Below are 18,935 nucleotides of genomic sequence, written 5' to 3' on the forward strand. Positions count from 1 at the left end.
CTTTAAAGCCCCTCTAGTCCAACCCCCGTGCACCTTCCACTAGACCATTGTGACCACCCTGAATGTTTCTGGGATGGGATATTCACCACCTCTCTGGCCAACCTGCTCCAGTGTTTTATCACCATCATCACTGAAATTTCCTTGTATCTAATCTAAATCGACTCTCCTTTAGTTTAAAACCATTATCCTTTGTTCTGTTACAACAGGCCCTGCTAAAAAGTTTGGCCCCATCACAATCAGCTGTTCTGAAGTGTAGTAGGTGGTGAGCCATGACAATGTGACAAGCAAGTGATTCTTTTCTGCACTTTTTACAATTCTCTACCTTCAGCTGACAATTTCAGTATTCTCTGGTACAGGTTGTGAAAGTCTGTGGCCTTTGATAGGAAGACCATTTTCCTTTATCCTTTCTTTATCTGCTTAGGTATTTGTATATTTTGCCCAACAAAAATATGTTTACAATTGCATATTTCTAACAATGAAAACATGACTAGACAAAATCACAGTATTTGCTGAACCACCTGATTGGTTGTTTATTCATACAACAATTAAAAACTCTGAAATTGTACTTGAAAAAATAAGAGCTGCTGTATTTAAATTGAACACTGAGTACATACCAAGTTTCATATTCCAAATAGATGGTTTTGCATAAATGCAATACCTGAAAGGGCCCTGAAGCACTGCACATTTCAAGTTGTCATTAAATGTGTGCCCGACCCTATTTGTGTAATATACAATAAAGACCAGTGCTGTAATACAAGTCAACCTAATGGATCAGGTCAGGGATAAAAACCACGTGGCCTGATGAGTCTGCAGAGGGTATGAAAAGGATGTATGGAAGAAAATTAAAGGATCACTTATATAGCGATTACTGTAAAAAATACATATCTGCAATTTCCAGGAAGCTCAAAATCCCCATGAAGTTCAGTACCAGCTCTCACTCTTATTCCAGGATGAGATGGATTTGACAACACTGAGTTTGACTGAGGAGTTTCCTTTGCTGTCTCAGACTCCCTTTTTACAAGTCGCCAGTGTCTAATAAGCAGCTAGTCTTGGTTTCTGTTTTCTGTTGGAAAAAGTGACAGGTGACAGCTCCATGCGTACTCTGAAACTCAGCTGTTCTGAACACAGATCAAGCTCTGATTCTGTGTGCTTTTCAATAAGTTCTTTATTTGCACCTTTTCCTACTGAAGTATGAGTGTGGGAACTTTATTGTCACCAGCTGCAATACTACCTGCTGATATGCTAGAGAGTTCACTTGGATTTTTAGTTTTTGTCTTCCCAGGCGTGTCCTGCCAATGGCTCCATACACATTTTCCTGGGCTGGCACCTCCCTTACTGCCCGCTGCTTGTGTCAGAGCAATTATTCCTGTAAAATTGCCTTTGGATGAAGTGTTCTCTTCTTCTTCATGATGAATTATAATTAAAAAATTTAAATAATTCTTGTACTGTTCCACTGAGGTTTTTGTTCCAACTCACAATCTTGAAGTCTTACCAATGACTCACCCCAAATTGTTCTCTGAACCAAATCGTCACAAACTTTTCCAACAAACTTTCGTCATTCCCCTCAGAGGTATGCACAGTCCAAAGGGAACAAGCTTGCCCTCCCAGCCTGTGCTAGGTTCAGTGTTACACAGGCAGGTCTCCAGTGTATGTTTGCTTTCCACAGCACCCAGCTCCCTCCAACCAGCCCCCTGAGTTGAGGAGCTAAAGAGGACCCACAGCATGGCAGTAATGAATGAGGTTCCACAACTACAGCACAGGGATGCAGGATAGGGATTAATAGAGGGAGTGATGGAGGCCATGACTTCACATGGTGAATCCATGACTGATTTTTATAACACTTTCTTCTTATAATGTCATTGTGAAAAACTGTAGCCTGTATCTTGGTCACTCGGTGGGGTGTGCAGTCTTCACTGTCTGTCTGTGTGGTTCATAATTAGCCGTCTTCACCTAGAGTTAAAGGAAAGCTGTTTAGAGTATAGGAAACCAGACCCAGAAATAAAGCCAGCTTTATTTATTATTATTACTTGCAAGGATAATTCACTCTATTTCAGTCAATTTGCATGTGTGGGGAGATGCTCATTGCTCCAATGCTTCAGGCTGAATACTTTTCTTAATTCCCTTTTACTCATGTAACCATAGCTATTTAAGCCCAATTAACAATGGTCTTTACAGCCCTTGGTTTCACGGGGGATAAGGTCCCCACCTCTGTTGGAAGATCTGAGGTGTGACCCTGCAGGTGGTTTGCTGCATTACCAGGATCACAGGCTCAGGGGAGCTCACCCTGCTCAGGGGTCCTCACTGTACCCCTCGGTGCCCATCACCCCTCTGCACACCTCCTGCAGCTCCTCCTCAGCCCAGAGCCTGCTCCAGCCTTGCTGCCAACGCTGAGAGTGAGGGATAACAATGTCTAGTTCTGGTGACTGATTCTAGCCTTCTAAAAACTATTTTAGTACTATGGGACTTGAGCATCTAGATGCTACTGCAGCTGGATAATAATAGAAACCAATGATACATGCGAGTGCTTGAATTATAGGAATTATTTCAGAACAGTAGGACAGAAATGGCCCTTTTCTCAGCCCCTCCAGCTTATTGAAACTGGTTGTCTTTTCTGGCTTTTCTTAGTACACCATAACCACTATTTACATCTAATTTATTATAAGCACATGTTGAGTAATAGACCATCAGGCTTTTGGAGCTTCTATTTTCAGTCACATTGTACCGCTGCTGAATAAGAAATGCAACTGCTGAAATTTGTTTTCAATGGTATGTTGATTAAAAGCTGCTTGAGTTTAAAATTTCCAACCATCTAAAATGAAAACCCTTCACATGCTTCATGTCCCTGGCCAGCCAGAGAGTTTATTTCCTACAGTATATAAATAATGGATTTTGCTGTTTATATGTATCCATCATCAAACTACGTTAAATTCTCAATTGGCAGTGAGAATTGTCTTGCAGTGAAGCTAACTAGCTGGAACTAATTTTGAAATGGGTATAGTGCATAATTATGGTAACCTAGTGTACAGGGACTGATCTACCTGAATCAGTCATATCTGATGAAGAAAAACATGAATAAAAATTACATTGAAAACATAGCTGCCTGCTTATAAACTAAATCAATTTTTTTTTTAGGGATTTAAATTCCTTAGCAGAAAACAAGTGTCAAAGTCGAATATATTTCACACTAGGTTCTTCAGCCAACACTTTAAGCATAACCATTGGTAACAGTTTATGAATAATTTTGCCTCTGGAGAGGGGAAAAAGATGTCCATGGAAAAAGTTAAAACATTCAAACAAACTTCATGGTTTTAAAATTGACTTTGCCTTTAAATATTTTAGGTTTGTAGTACCCGGGAAATATGTAGTAGGAAAAAAAGAAAGTACCAATCTTGATTTCCATAATGGGGAAGTTCTTGGTAGAAAGGAGGTTGCCAACAGAAGGATTCAGCAAGGATGAACTTAGCAGTGAAGCACTGGAAGGAAATTGGTGAAAAGACATGGAAGGAGGTATGAAGGGGAAGATAATTTAAGGGGATTAAATTCAGAGAGATTTGCCAGTCGTGTTGGAGTTTGAGGATATCTGAACTAGAGAGGGACTGGGGGAAGGGATGAAGCCTTTGAACACAGAGAAATTTATGGGCCTCTGAAAGCAGAGATAAAGATAAGTCCTTTCAGAGATAGCTGAAGATGAAAGATACACAATTAATCTAACTTTGGGAGATATATCTAGCTAAGGGAGCTGCAAGATTTAAAACTTCTGTTCTGCATGACATGTCTTATGGCGTTGTATCTCCCTGGGTAACACCCTGTGGCTGGATGAAGAAGGATTCACATTACCTTCCAGCTCCATGCCTTGCCAGGTTCATATTGTTTTTCCAGTGTTATTGGCCAGCCATGAGCTTTCTGACAAACCAGAGTAGTAAGGCTTTGCTATACCATTATTTTTTCACCTTAAAAAAAGGAAGAAGCACTTGCATCTAATGTTTACCTTGCATGTAGCTCATCAAGAACCCAGTCACTGAAAGACTCTGTAGGTGACTGACTGGTGGTTTGTTATTTGCATGCAGTGGTAAGACAGGTGCTGAGACTTTTGCCAGCACTCAAGTAACAAAAGTACTTCTCTAACAGCAGCTATGGTTTATTTTAGTTTGATTAATGCCAGGGTAGCAAACAGCATGGGAAGAAACACAAATAAGAATGTAACATCTTTGCAAATATGCCCAAATCATCTTGGGGAAGGTGGAATTGTAGACTGCACACAGCTTGGCTAAACTGGAATGGGTCAGAGGTCAGAGTTCAAACTTTTGCAGTTGTGGGTACATAGGTTTCTTAAGGAATTTTTCAAGTCTGTGTTTAAAAGCCACAAGTAAAAGCTCCATTCCTCTCCTACTGAGGAAATTATTCCTCAGATTATCATAATTCATGATCAGTAAGTATTTCTTGATACTCAGTATATGTTTTTGCTTCTCAGTTGCTCTCTGGATTCTGATGTTCCTTGAGAATCCTGCTGAAAAATGCCTTTCCTTCACCGGTGGTCTTCTTCAAATATAAGTAGGCTGTTATCATGTCCCCCATTAATCATTTCTTAGCCAAGCAATTTATATTTTTAACTCTTCTAATGTCTCCTCATAAATCAATCCTCTTAGTCTTTGGATCATGTTTGGTGCTCTACTCTGAACTCTCAAATTTGTCAATATCCAGAAACGTGTATAATATTCCAGATGGAGCTGTACCAGCAGCATGCAGGAAGTGGTATTTGTTCCTTTCTCAGTGATGTGAAGCTATTTACCCTGTCCAATATAGTATTGGCCTTTTCACGCCATATCCCATTACCAATTCACGTCATTTAGCATGAGCTGTCTCCCTACAGCTCTTTCATCATTATTGCATCTGAGATTTCTCCTTCCTGTTTTTCCTTCTCAGATGCTCTCCCAGGATGCATTATTTTCCAACTTGAATCTCCTTTAGTTATTTTGTTTCCATGGTTCTAGCTTTTGTAGGAAATTCTCTATTATTTTCTTTGTACACTATCTTGCTGTCTTTCATACTCGTATCTGTGAGTTTCATCCAAGTGCTGTGTACTCTCTTTTCCAGATCATTAATAAAGAAGTCCAACAGACTGCTCCTAGCAGTCATCCACATGGCAGCCAGGAGACAGTTCCCACCACCTTGCTACATTGCAGCTTATTTCCTGTAATCTCATTACCTCAGCAATTTAAAACCCACAGGGAAATGGCTGAGCCAATGTGAATTACTTTTTCAGCTAAGGTCCTGTGAGATACATCGGGCCCCTATTAAAGCTCATCTGCGCTTGGATAGTCCCCTGCCCTTGCTCGAGGCCCTGCACCCAAGGCTCACTGAAGACGAGTGACCATTAGGAAGAGAAACTGGATTTACAGGAGAGTCTGTCTGCAGTACCCTTGCTGTTGTTTGAGGTGGTAATGTTAATATTTCTCTCTGCTCTATTTTTTCAGTCATTTGGCTCGTGCACAGTGAACATAAAGGAGTTTAACCAATTCTTTTAAGTCCTGTAGAATGCATTTTGTCTAGGTTTTTTTATTTGTTCACATTTCCCTTATGTGTTTCCGTATATGTCCTTTATCAGTTGTTGCAGTTTCTTTCGCAGGATCCTCATGCCACTCTCTCTCAGTGCTCCCAGCATTTCTTCCTTTTTTTTCCCGCTGAGAAAATACTTGAAAAGGAACTTAATGTCAGAGCCATTTCTGAATCTTTAATTTACTCTTCTCATGTGTGAAAGGATCTGTTCTTACTAGCATTTCTTTTCTTCAAAGAATACTTATTAAAGCCTTTGAAAGAACCAAGGTCAATCTCCTTGAACTCTTTGCTTTACATGAAATTTTGCAATATGTCTTTTTCAACTGATTTGGAAGGGCTGAAGGTTTTGGGGAGGGGTGTCTTTTGGGTTTGGGATCGGGTTTAAGGTGTGTTTATATTTTACTTGCAATTCTTGATTGACCAAATAGTCAGAAGAGAATAATTTGTCTTTTTATTTAGCTCCACTGTTTCTGTGAGGAAAATGAAATCTTTGTTGTGAACAAACTTTTGCTCCATAACTTGATACCAGTCTTATTTTTTCTGTAGCTCTGGTGAATTGACACTGTTTGAAATTAGCATAACTGACCTGGATTTCTTATGCTAGACCCTGAAAGTGGATCAGAGTATATCTAGTTTTTCTTCATTTCATCATTTCCATGTATAATTACATTTAGTGATCTCCAGAATAAGATGAAATTGAATGATTTTGCACTCTTTAAATTACACAACTAAAAAAATCATTAGAAACATAGCCTTGGATGACAGTAACTTCTTCAAATAATTGATGAGAGAAGAAGTGGAACATGATAGCTATCAGAAACGAGTCTTAGCTCTCAACACAAAAAGGAAGTAAGAAACACAGTGAAAGACAAATTTATGTCTCATATTGCCTCTGTGACACTTCTTTCAGTTTGAAAGATTTTGGTAAGTGATAAGTAATCAGCATAAATGTCTTAAGGAACAGACAGGTATTACTTTCTCTCCTATTAAAGGTGAGAAAGCAAAGGGATGGCAGGCAAATTGACCATGTGGCATGAACAAGACCTATAGTGAGGTAAAAAAATCTCTTTCTTATTTCATTTACCAGCATTCTTTGCCACTTGGTGTGGTATGCTTAAAATAACAATAAGCACACAAAAGTACTAGGAAATAATGTTGCAGGAGATTTCTCCTGTTGTTAGGAGAAAGGCATGAGGCTGGTCTAATAATTCACATTTCTAATACTTAACATTCTGAGTTATATTCCTGGATAGAGAAATTTTTTTGAGATGCCGTCTGGTTCTATCAACATCTAAGTTTAAGTTATTAGGGGTATTCTTACAGTGACTAATTTGACTACAGGTAGGGCTCACTCTTTCAGAAGTTCCTTGGAATGTGCTGCAATGACTGCCTGTAGTCCTCTTGGATATGGTAGCAGTGCACTGTAGCCGGGTTAATTGACAGAACCATTGTTTCCCCCACTGCATATTGTCCTTTTTCCATACTGCTGGATGCAGCTAAAGTTCAATACTGTCTATGCAAAGTCTGCTATTGATTTCCATGTGCTATGAATCCATTGTACTTAGGCAGAATGGACTCAGAGCAGCATGTTTTTTCTGCATGTGTCATCTGATGTTCTGCTACAGCCTGGTGCCTTAAATGTGAATCTTATCAAAGAAATTGATAAAAATTGTGAAAAGTGCCACCCTTAGCAGGTCAGGTCTCTGGCTTTAATTTGATTCCTTTTAAACAGAGGAATGTCTAATTTTATATGGAATGCAGTAAATATCAATGTTGAGTTAGAATAGAATTTAACAAAGTATTCTTGGCTTACTCAGAGAGGAGAAGGAAAGAGATATCAATTAATAGTAGTTAAGAGCCTACATGTAATGAATGGCTAATTTCAGTCATGTTGTTAGAAAATAGGTGACTTCCTTATAAAACTGTATCATAGTTAGCACTCTTTCTGTTATTGAAAAGAAACAAAAGAATGGTCTGTAGCACGGCATGAAGCCTATGCTACATTTTACCTTTAATGGCGATCTCTTCAGATCCAAGTTTTAGGCAGACTCATGAGTTATATTGCAGCAAACTTCCATTGTTATTGCTTGTTATGAATGTGAGTTTTATGGAAAACAGGACTCTCAAGCCAACAGCTTTGTGCTCTTATAAAAATTTAAAGTTGTTTTTTTTTTAACCTAGGACTAGCAGAGTATTGTTTCCTCACTGTGTGCAAGCTTGAGAAATGAAAGCACCTGAAGAACAGCCTGCAGTTAGGTGACTAACTGCAAATGTGTGTGGTCTGAAGATGGAACAGGCAACATTTAGGCATTGGCTGTTTTTCTGGCTGCCTTCACTCAGAATAGGTGTTGTGGGGGGCTCCTCCACCTTTCCTCTGCACAGCTGCTCAGGAGATGCCATTGGTGTGTACACAGCCGGAAATGTTTAATGCCTCCCAGTTGTGGACTGCTTGAACCTCATGGCTGGTAGGTGCCAGCAGCAATATTTCAGCCTCCTTCTCTGCTGGGTCAGGGTTGGTGGTGGCTGTGGGCACTGGGAGCAGCTGGGAGCAGAGCGAGGGGGTCCTGCCTGGCCCCAGCCCAGCAGCACAGCTCTCATGGAGGTGTGCCAAGCTGATTTTGTAGGTCTGCAGTGGCAGTCTTCATACAGTTGCATATGAGTTATCTGAATTTATTGTTAGAAAACCCCCTCAGTTACTTGAAACATGTTCTTCATGCTTTCTGATGTTTTTTCATCATACTGGAAAGGAATGTGGTTATATTAACATTTGATTATCTCTGGTGGTTTGCCTCTGCTGTTGCATTTCTGTAGCCGATGTTTTCCTTTTTTGGGCTGAAACGCTTTTCCCCTCGTTGTGCAGCCCCTGTCCCTTGCTGTGTGCACAGTAACCCCTGGCAACACCCGGGACCTTGGCACAAACACGATGGATGGGACTCCCCGTGCTCGAGCACACGTCTCCGGCGCCCACCAGGCTGGGGACACCACGCTGGGGGCTGTGTGGCCTGACACGCTCCCTCGTGAGCTGCCAGAAGCCCTTGTCCCTGGCTGGGCTTTGTTCCTTAGCAGCAATGCAGCGAATGAAGGTGCTGTGAACCTCTTTGTGGTTTACAGCATGTGAGGTTTGCAGACTCGTCCATCACTGGGCTTATTTTGTTTCAGCAGGTTTCGCTGACATCAGTAATGACACAATGAGGTCAGCACTGAATTCTTCTGCAAATCTGTCCTCTAAGGAATTTGTTTTTCCCCAGTAAACCTGTAAATAAATAAATCTGGAACTCTATAGTGATTTAGCTTCTTGAGACACTTCAGCTCAGCAGTGGTGTGTGAGTTTCAGAGAAGACCTGGTTTTGCCTGGTTGGGTGGCTGGGTTGGCAGAGGTCAGGTCATCTGTCCAAGGGCTTCACCAGGAGAAGGATGGATTTGGGTTGGACCCAGGCATGTCCTGGATCTGCCATTCCAATTCAGTGAGTAGCGTTATTTTGCTTTTCCCCTTACGCTTATGCATCCAGAATGCACTAAACAGCAACGCTGGTTTCAAATAATGCTTCTGATAGTGAAACAAGGAAAAATGTGGTGATCTTAAGACAACTTGAATTAACGGAAACCCCTGGGAGCGTCTGAACACAAAAGTTGACCCACTGAGTATTTTGCCATCTGCTTTCTTTTGGAAGAAATATTCCAGAGAAAGTTGGGAAAAAGTCATGAGTGCTTTTGAGCTAGAATTGTGATATTATTTCCTGAAGATTTATTGCCTTTTGATGGCAGTCTTTCAGCATAAACTCATGAGTAGTTATGTTGTGAAGGAATTAGGAACTTTTGTGGCTTGTCTTTAATTTACAAATCAGCAAGAGTATATCTCTCTGAGGTGACGTGATCTTGAGTAATTTACATTATACGACATGGCAACTTTCTCCTATGTGCAAATTGCCCTCCAGGAACGTGACAAAGTGGCAGTCACTCACTGTTTAGCTGCTGGCTTATAACACAAAATTTAGAGACATCTCAAAAGTTTTTTGGATCCGTGAGTGGTCCATTTCAAAAGAAGAGATCCAAAAACTGAATTTGAATCAAACTGGAGTGTCGTCTGTAATTTCAATTTGTTTGTTCATCTTGTCTTTCAGTACAACTTATATTTTGAAAGGCCTTTTTGTGTTTGGTATTTCTTTGTTTAGAAACACCCTTTTGCATATTTAAGTCCTTCCATATGTCTGTGCACATTTAATTTTTGTTACATTTTTTGTCTTATTTTATTTTCCTTCAGGATCTGAACAATATGTTAAATATGCATGTCTGTGCTGTTTCTCTCTACCCTTATTGCCTAATTAGGAGAATATTTTCCCATTTGTGCCCGCTAATAGAAGATTTCTAAAAAAATTCCACAGATCTAGACTTATTGTTAGGTTCTTTTTTGGAAGGAGTTATTCTCCTGATGAAAATACAACCATAGTATCAATTTAATATTCAGTCTAACTCCCTGAATCCTATGTTTATGGCAAAGGATCAAGTCAATAAGGCTTTATGACTTTGTCACAGTAGAGTCCTTTCCTCATTCAAGGAATAAATCCCAGGCCACACAGAAACCCATTATGTATTCTTGATATGTAAACCATACCAGAATAAAATTTAATAACAGTAATGAAACTAAATCAACGTGACAAATTTCAAATAATGCAGTGGAACATTTTTTTTATCATCCAGCTGTTAAGACTAACTGAAATGGCAGAATCATGATGTGCAGAGCCCTGCAGAAAAATGCTATGGATTTTGCTGCTGCTTCTGCAACAAGAAACAACCTTTATCAAGAAAACATCTGCTGAGTTCCTGTTGCAATCACTGGCAGCTGAAACCAGTGCACAGTAAATTACTTTCCCCATTCCATCAGCTCTGTTCTTTATTCCTCTGATACAGTGTGCAGTGCACCACCAGTAGTTGTTAGAATATCTGTGCTGCATATATGCTTGCTCCTATAAATAAAGAGGTAAACTACAACAGGCAAGAGTCCGCATACATAAGGTTTCTGTTTCCTACTCCTTGCACATGTTTAAAAGGGGATAAAAACTAGATTTAAGGGACATCAGTCTCATTTTAATTGCAAAGATAACCTGCCTCAGATTCTATGGCAAGGAAGATCGTCTGGATAGTAAAGAAATAAATATTTTCTGCCACATTTTTGATTGATTAAAATCAGCGCATAGTTTGGACCTGGCCTAGTTTTTGTTAAGTCCCTTGTCTACTGTTGGCAGATTTCTGAAAGCTGTAGATCTCCATTGGTGTATGCTACTGGAGAGTGAGCTAACAAAGGCTGTGTTAACTAACAAATCATGCTCCCAGAGCTGTGGAGGTTGCTGACATGATGGATGGTGCTGCAATGACAGGTAGGGCCCTGCTTAGCCCCCCTTCAGTGGCTCATGAGACTTTGGAAGGCCTTGTACATTGGTTGCATGTCAGGACTTCCTATAAAGTCAAGTCAATCCCAGTATGAAAGGCCCAAGGAGAAGAGCCAGTTAAACCACAGCTTTCCCTGTGCGGTCAGTTAGCTGCTTCACATCAGAGCTGGCTGCTGGTGCAGAGGGGTACTACACATGGCTGGGTTTGCTCCACCTGTGGAAACCATGGGAGTGTGGAGAAACCAGATCCTCTGAAAATAAAGCAGTCATGGTGTAGGTAGTGGTCTAATAAGTAAATAAATAAATAAATATATAAGGGGGCTGTCGTGGGGACTCCATCCACATGTCCACCCTATGCTCACCACTCTGGCAGCTCTTGGTCCTCTGGAGAGGGCCTGGAGGTGGCAAGACCCTCCTGGGACTGGATGGCTTAGGCACATGGTGCTGGTGGATCTGCAGCTGTAGGAAGAGAACACATGGCTTACATGCTCTTAGAAGGGTGACAAAAGTCTGTTCCTTCTTTGAGGGGAAGTGAAGAAGGTGGACCTGCCTCAGGGAGAGTTCTGCATGTGGACCAGACTGTTCCCCTTGTGCATTGACCCTTCCTGTTTATGCATTACTTCCATTGGCATGACAGTTAAAAACAACTCAGATCCTGGTAGTGTTTTTAATATATATGTCCTGCAACTGTAAAGGGATATTCCCTACTTAAATGATTCAGTATTTTTTAATTACTGAATGTGCTTTCGCCTCTGTGGAGCCTTCATCTTGTTGTGCTTGCAGAGCTATTTATACTCTGTCTTGCCTTGGGACTCCTTTCAGAACAGTTGTTATTCAACCTTTCTGAAGAAAAGTCTTTAAGCTCTGGAAGCAGGCAATAAAAAACTAGAAGGCACACAACACAACAAATAATACTAGTTGCACCAAATCCTATTAATTATTTTTAAACGTCCTTCAGCTCAATTACAGAGGAAACTATTGGCCTCTTGGTTTAGAATAAAAGCAGGGAAGCTGCATGATGGGCTGTTGTAACCCTTCCCCTGCACTCTGATGGGAATGGAGAACAGGCTTGTGTTCACTGCCCTCACTGTGTACATAAGGTCAATGTGTCAGAAAATAGTCTGTCGAGCTGCTACTTTCAAGAGCTTTCATGCCCTGATTATGAATTTTATTTTATTGTTAATTTTACTTTTAAGATTGACATTAATCTCATTGCATTATGCACACAACACTTTTTTTTTTTTTAATATATATAAAGGAAGAATTAAAATACTCCCGAACTGTCTACCCACTTCACAGAAATGTTAGGCAGTGGACCCAAATGTGACCCAAATGACAGGATGGGAATTGCTCTCTCTGGGATTTCACAAGGGGATAGGGAGTCACGTGTAGTCACAATGGTATGTTTTCTCATAAAACTACTGAGTCATTGCAACCAAAATAATTTCAAGGAAGGGTCATAGTTTCAAAATCTTTGGTTTAGAAAGTAGTGGGAAATTTTTTTAATTTTTGAAGGACTTGTGTCAACATTTTCTTAATAGAAAACAAAAATTGTTTGAAGTTACATTTTCCTTTGAAACTCAGGCTAACTCAATACAAGCTTAAGTGTTCAAAAAGGAAATATTAGTATCTTGAAATAAGGATATGTTTGATTCCCTGTCACATTTTATTTTCAATTTTGTGAATTTTGATATCTCGTATTTTTTTAACATAAGGAAGCCTTTCTTGACTTGTTCATAATTATACAGAATCTGAAACAAATTAATTTGGAATAAACATTCAAACTGTTATTAACCTGACTGAACTTTGAGTGAGGTCTCCTATGACTGACCACAAAGTAAGAGACATTTGTTATTCACGTTGTCTGCCTCTTTCCTGGGTTGGCTCTGAGATAGCCCATGTGTTATGCATGCATGTTACCCATTCCTGAATGACATTTTGGAAAAAATGAATTCTCAATGTATCCTTTTGGAGAGTTCTGAAGATCCCGGACTTGTTACATCATCTCTTGGTTAGCAGAGGCTGAGAAGATGCTTTCCAGCTCACTTGCTTTCACTAGATAAGCATCTATTTTGGGAGATGAAACAGGCAGTAGCTGGTGCAATGTACATCAGGTAGTAGGTTGTCTAAGAAAAGCAGTCATTGGGTTTAAGTGCTTTGAAACACATATAAGTCTTTAAAAATATGTTTAAAATGAGAAAAAAATTGTACCTGTTGTGTGTCAGTGTTCTCACAGTCTAACCTAGCAATTTTTAAAATTCTACCTTCCTGCTTGCTGGTAACTGGTATTCACTCAAACGTGTATTGCAGTGCCAGTATAAAGCAAAATAAGCTGTGTGCAGGTACAGTGACCTCGCTGGTAACTGGTGTTCTGGCTGAAGTGTAACATGCTCTCATGAGCTGGGCAGTATCAAATTTCACTGTATATTTCACAATCCTTTTTATAGCCCATCACTTTGCTTTTACTAATCTTATTTCAATTTCCATGCCATAAATCCGCAGGAAGGTGGGGCTGTGTTTTCAGGAGGTAGTCCGGGAGCTTTCCCATGCAACAGGAACCACCAAACCTCTGACCCAGTCACAGCATACTTGTGGTGGGGGCTGTCTGTGACTGTGGTTTGTGACCAGGACAACACTCGCCCGAAATCCCACGGACAGCTTAAACTGTAGGGTATTAAATTCCATTTTGGACAAGCATCATTTAAATTTTGGTTTCCAAAGATGTAGGATGACAAAAGTGTGTCAGGCGCAAGAGGGCATGACATCCCTGCCTGACAGTCCATCACAAGAAGGACCATGCCCAGAAGTAAATGTACTCAAGCATTCCTCTAGCTATGAACTATGAGGCCAGAAAAGCCAGGCATTGATTCCTGGACTCATCTATCCCTGTTCTATAGAATGCCTAGGTTTGACTTTAAAATTAACTCATTGAATAACAAGAGGTGTTTTATAATTTGCAGTTAAAGTTGTGACAGCTAGAACTTTCATTTATTTACCTTTTACCTTACACTGAGGCCATGTGAATAATAAAGGTTAAGAAAATCCTCAGTATAGGAATTATTTGTGTAGCTCATTCTATCAATTTCCCCACAAGTATAAGGTAAAAATCAGCCTCTTGTGACAGCTATGACTAAGAGGACTGATCTGTTGCAACGTCTGCGGTGCTTTGCAGGTATCATAGCAAACCAGAATAATTTAGCAGGCTCTAGTAATATTCAGCCTTTTCTTCAAAGACCTTCTCTAGAGAAAATCAGGATTTCTGACTACATGTTCTCATGTTTGAAAAATCCAGACTAATAGTTTTAAAATCCCCAAATGTTGTTATTTTTATAATATTCATTAAAGAATGGCTTAAGGTTTTTTGATAATTATACTGTTATTAATCTTTGAACTTTTATGTGGCTTTATTGTTCCCTAACCAACTGAGCTTATAATTCTATTGCTATATTTGTGGTTGGCCAGGCATGACACATTGTACCAGACTAACTTAATTTTTTTTTTCCATTCTGTTATTAACAGTCTAGTGGTTTTTTTTTGGTTTTTTTTTAATAGCAGGAATCTATAAAATCTTGTAGTTGACTCTTAAAGTACAGAGGAGAATTGGTACATGGTGGTAAAGTTCCAGCCTCGTGCAAAAACAGGAATATGAAATAATGAAGGAAAACTAGTGTTCCTTACTGACAGCCTTCTAAAACAAGAAGTTAAGTAATTGTTAACATAAAGGAAAGTGAATAAATTTGTGGTTGGCATTTAAATACACTTGCCTAAGGAATGAATATATGGATTTAATGTAATTATATTAATTATAATGAATGTTTTTATTACTGCCATGATGACAGTACACATTGTGAAGTGGGCTGAAGTTCTCAAGAACTTTCTTTTGTGATTTTCACTTTAGAGAACACTGTAGCTAGTGTAGCAGTCAAATTTGCAGCAGTGACAATGCAGCAGGAAATTTTCAATTTCAGTGTAAATGCCTGTATCTCTGACAACCTGTTTTCAGGTGCTCATAAAATTGCAGGGTTCTGCAGTCACACGGAACCCCCTAGAGGCTGCTGAACAAATTATCACGGGTGGTGGTGGGTGCTTAAAAAATCAGTTGCTTCCAATTGTCGTAAGAATTTAACATCCTGTTTTTGTCTTTCTACAGCCGCGGTTCTCTCAGTAGTTCCAAAGCTGCATTCCTGCATGTTTTTAACAGGATGCAACTGCCATTTCCTTATTTTGTATGGCTATTTTTATTAGATTACAATTACTTTACATTATGATTGATTGAAGGCTAAAACTCAGCTATTCATTTGATGTTCATATCATAAAAAATATTTCTTTGAAGTTAGAATTCTTCTAAAAAAAATATTTCCCCTCAATTTTGAACAGTTTGCTAAATTAATGAACAGCCATTGTAGTAGAGAAGAGTGCTGTGTTCTATTTATGCACAATCTGTATTGCTTTGCATGAATTGAGCTCAAGTTAGAAAGGGATGAAATCACTTGAAATTGTGTAAAAAAATTTTGCTTTGTTAAAAAGACATGCTTGCTTTAAAGACTACATAATGCATTGTATGCACACCTCATTTATTACTCCATGCTTTTCTGCTGCTGTAAAACTGCTGTCAGAACAGACCATGCTAGCAAAAAAATTCTCAGTTTCTTGGTAAAGCTAAATAAAATCAAATATAAAGTTTGTGATACATTAAATCACAAATATAAATATATTCTTTACAGCCGGCTGTTATGTCTAAATGTGCACATTTTAAAATGGAAACATTTATCCAACATGCTGATTAGCAATTTCAGTTCTGAAAAGCCTGATTACATTTAAGATGCAAAAGATTAAAATGACTAAACAGATAATGTTAATAGTTCATCTTCCTTGATGGGTTTATATGTTTAAAGTCACAAAAGTTACACCAGAACTTCTTGTGTAGTAAACTCACCAGAAATAGTGTGGTTGTAATGTCTCTCACTGCAGGTTGTAATCTCTTATGGCCACTGTTTGAAGGAAAGCTTCTGGCTGGGAATGCCTGTCTGTGCTTCTTTTATGATATTTACACCCTACACCCTCCCCCCCCCCCCCCCCATCTAGTTTAAACTACAAAACTATATAATAGATGGTTGTACTAAAACTGCCTGAAAAGAACAAACAGTTATCTTAATTACTAGTAGAACTCTAACTCCTGTAGAACTTCATATTTGCTCTTAGTAATTAATTTTTCAACTATTCTTCTGCTCTGTGAATATAATTAATTAAAAGAAAAAAAAAAGTCTGGGTTTACATTTTGTCTAATCCAATCCTGGTTACAGCTTAATTCTCCCATTCTGTTATCTATTTCTTATAGATTTGAACATGCAAATGCAGAGGTAAAAATATTGTTAGCCTTTTTTTATACATTGGCAATCAGTGGTTCAAAAGTTCATGCAATACCATATGTCCTAAGAATATTTATCTAAATCTAAAGTAATATGGAACTGTCAAATAGGATCCTACATGGTAACAAATGATGGAATGCAGGGGAACTCTTAGATTTAGCCTTTTTTTTTTCTGTCCAACAAGCTAATGCAATAAGACCAATAATAAAAGGTTGTGTAGTAGGCCAAAAGTCTGTGACAGATAAAAAAGAAATGTTGGAAACCGATGAAGCTTTTGCACAATTAGATTTTTTGAGGCAGTGCTGTAAGGATTGTCCAGGGCCTGTTCAGTTCTGATTGATGGTAAAATCATAACTACATCATATTAGCTGTAGAGTTCACTGACAGGTTACTGCAGATTAATATTGCTACTGCTGCTCACTTACCATCAAACTGGTGGAAATATGAATTGAGCTGCTCCTACAACAAACCCTGCATATTAAGAGGTAGGGTGTTTTACTGAACCATCTCCCTTCTGTTGTTAGGGAAGGGGATGCAAACAACATTTATCTCCCAGGTATCCAGATATATAGTAACATACTAATTAGTTTTTCCAGGGGACTTTGATGATGCTGACCACTTAGCATCATGCACACTTAGTGTTGCTTTGAGGTTTAGTTTATGATTAAAATTACAGTTGCAAATGATAATGAATGGTATTTTTCAGTGATTGAAATACTTCATCTCAAGCAAAAAGCAATAGCATGTAGTAGCTACACGCTTTTTGTGGAAGATGAAGTAAGAGATATTTTTAGGGCCCAGGCTGAGGGAGATGCTGCACCCATTCAGTCCTGGCTGAAGACATGGGGCTGGGGTGAACTGGAAATCAGCCCAAGGTGCCTGGCTCTGGTTGTGACATGAAGCCCAGGACTATGATTCCCCAATTGCCATAGTAGAGGCAATATTCTGTGGATTTGAAGTCACGAAGAGCCTTCTGGTTTTTGTTTCTTTCTCTGTTGATATTGGGACTTTATTCTGCAGGATCTCCTCTCACCTGGCACCTCTGGCACACTCCAAATACCAACTGATATTTACTCTCTGCCCCACAGGCCTTGAGAGATGAACTCTTTCTCTTTGGAGGAAAACCCAACTCTGGCCATTTCCCCTGCACGCCCTGTAGGTATTTTCTTCCCTTTCCCATTGCCAGTGATTGTGATAAGTACTGTTTCTCACCATTTCTAAATGTGACAAAAGCATACTGACATCCCATGGTAGGCACCTCTCACCTGCTCCTATCCCAACTGCTCTACATATTTCATAAAAATCTGCCTAAACCCTTCTGTTTCTTTCCTCACAGGCCAACACTGCATCAGAATGCCTTTGGCTAGTGAAAAAGATGCATTTCCATAACAAACAAAAAGTTTAAAAAGTCCACTTAGTTGTGCAAAAGGGCAGCTAGAGGAAAGGTACTGCTGGTGGGTAGTTGAAGAGGAAGCAAGATCCCTACTGCTGAAGCTGGCAACCATGGAAAACATTGGCCACCAGTTGTCCAAAGCAGCGTTTACTTCTGCCTTCTGCTTTGAGCTTTGAACTACACTTCTCCCCTGATCACCTTAGCGAGCTCCTCTGCCTCAGTTTTACCATCTGCAAAGTGAGAATAATCCTGCCAGGAACATGGCGAGAAGCAATTCGTTAGTGCTTTCTGGGACTCGGAACAGGAAATGTACCACCAAAGTGCACAGGTTTACAAAAACAGTTCCCCAAGTGTAACATAATAGCATTTGAGATTTTAAAAATGTTGGCATGAATCTTAACTGCAAATCTCAGCTGAGTTAAATGTATTTTTTGTCAAGGAGACATTGTTTTTTTTATGATAGCTACCTTGTGATTCATGAGTTACCATGCTATACAAATACCAGAAGGCATAAGTGAATTATAGACATTTCTCAGGAGTGGCACAGCAGTTCTCCATTACCCAATTCAGTTAAAATATCCTATTTATCATACTTTCCTTTTTTTTTTTTAATGGATGAATCCTGCAGTTTTCAGTTAAGTGAAAAATCTCTGTGAGGGAACATGCTCTTTGGTTGGAAATGAGTTTGGATAAGAATTGCAGCTTATGTTATAAAAACAATTTAAGAAAATGATATATAATAGTCTCACTGTAAATTATACATCTTCAGTGGCATTTAATAGCCTTCATTCCTATCAGTTGCACATTTATTTTATAAGACACCTAGATTCTTGTATCTATGTGTTTTTGGATATTATTTCCCCTTGACACATATAACATTTAAATTAAAGTGCACCAGTCTTTTAGAAAAGTTTTGCATGTGTTTGTCTGAGGATATAGGAGGTTGGCAAATTTTTGGTGAGACACTGTTCATTGAAAAATACCTATCTGTGAATATGAAAAACACTTTGGGATATGCAAAATCTTTCAGTGAAAAACACCAGGTTCAGAGCAGAATTTCTACTTCAGTCCAAAAAAAAGCCAATGTGAGACCAGGAGCTGGCATATCTACCTGTCACATGTGGAAGACCCAGGTTCAAGTCCCTCCAGGAATTTGAACGTGGGCTCTCTGCATTCAGGTGGGTGCCCTGGCAATGGGGCAGGGTTAGACCATGTGTTGCTGGGTTTTAG

General features: G+C 39.3%; 1 long non-coding RNA gene across 1 annotated transcript; it reads right to left on the reverse strand.

Annotated features, from left to right (window-relative positions):
• Window positions 1-502: 502 nt before the first annotated feature.
• Window positions 503-11,401, reverse strand: LOC121670666. The gene is made up of 2 exons (XR_006018200.1): window positions 11,306-11,401; window positions 503-1,950 (listed from the first exon to the last, which is right to left on the reverse strand). It is a non-coding gene; the product is annotated as an uncharacterized LOC121670666 (long non-coding RNA).
• Window positions 11,402-18,935: the final 7,534 nt, after the last annotated feature.

This window comes from Corvus kubaryi, unplaced genomic scaffold (genome assembly GCF_017639235.1).
Source record: "Corvus kubaryi isolate FWS band 111438036 unplaced genomic scaffold, C.kubaryi_AGA036_p1.0 37396, whole genome shotgun sequence".
Classification (NCBI taxonomy): Eukaryota; Metazoa; Chordata; class Aves; order Passeriformes; family Corvidae; genus Corvus; species Corvus kubaryi.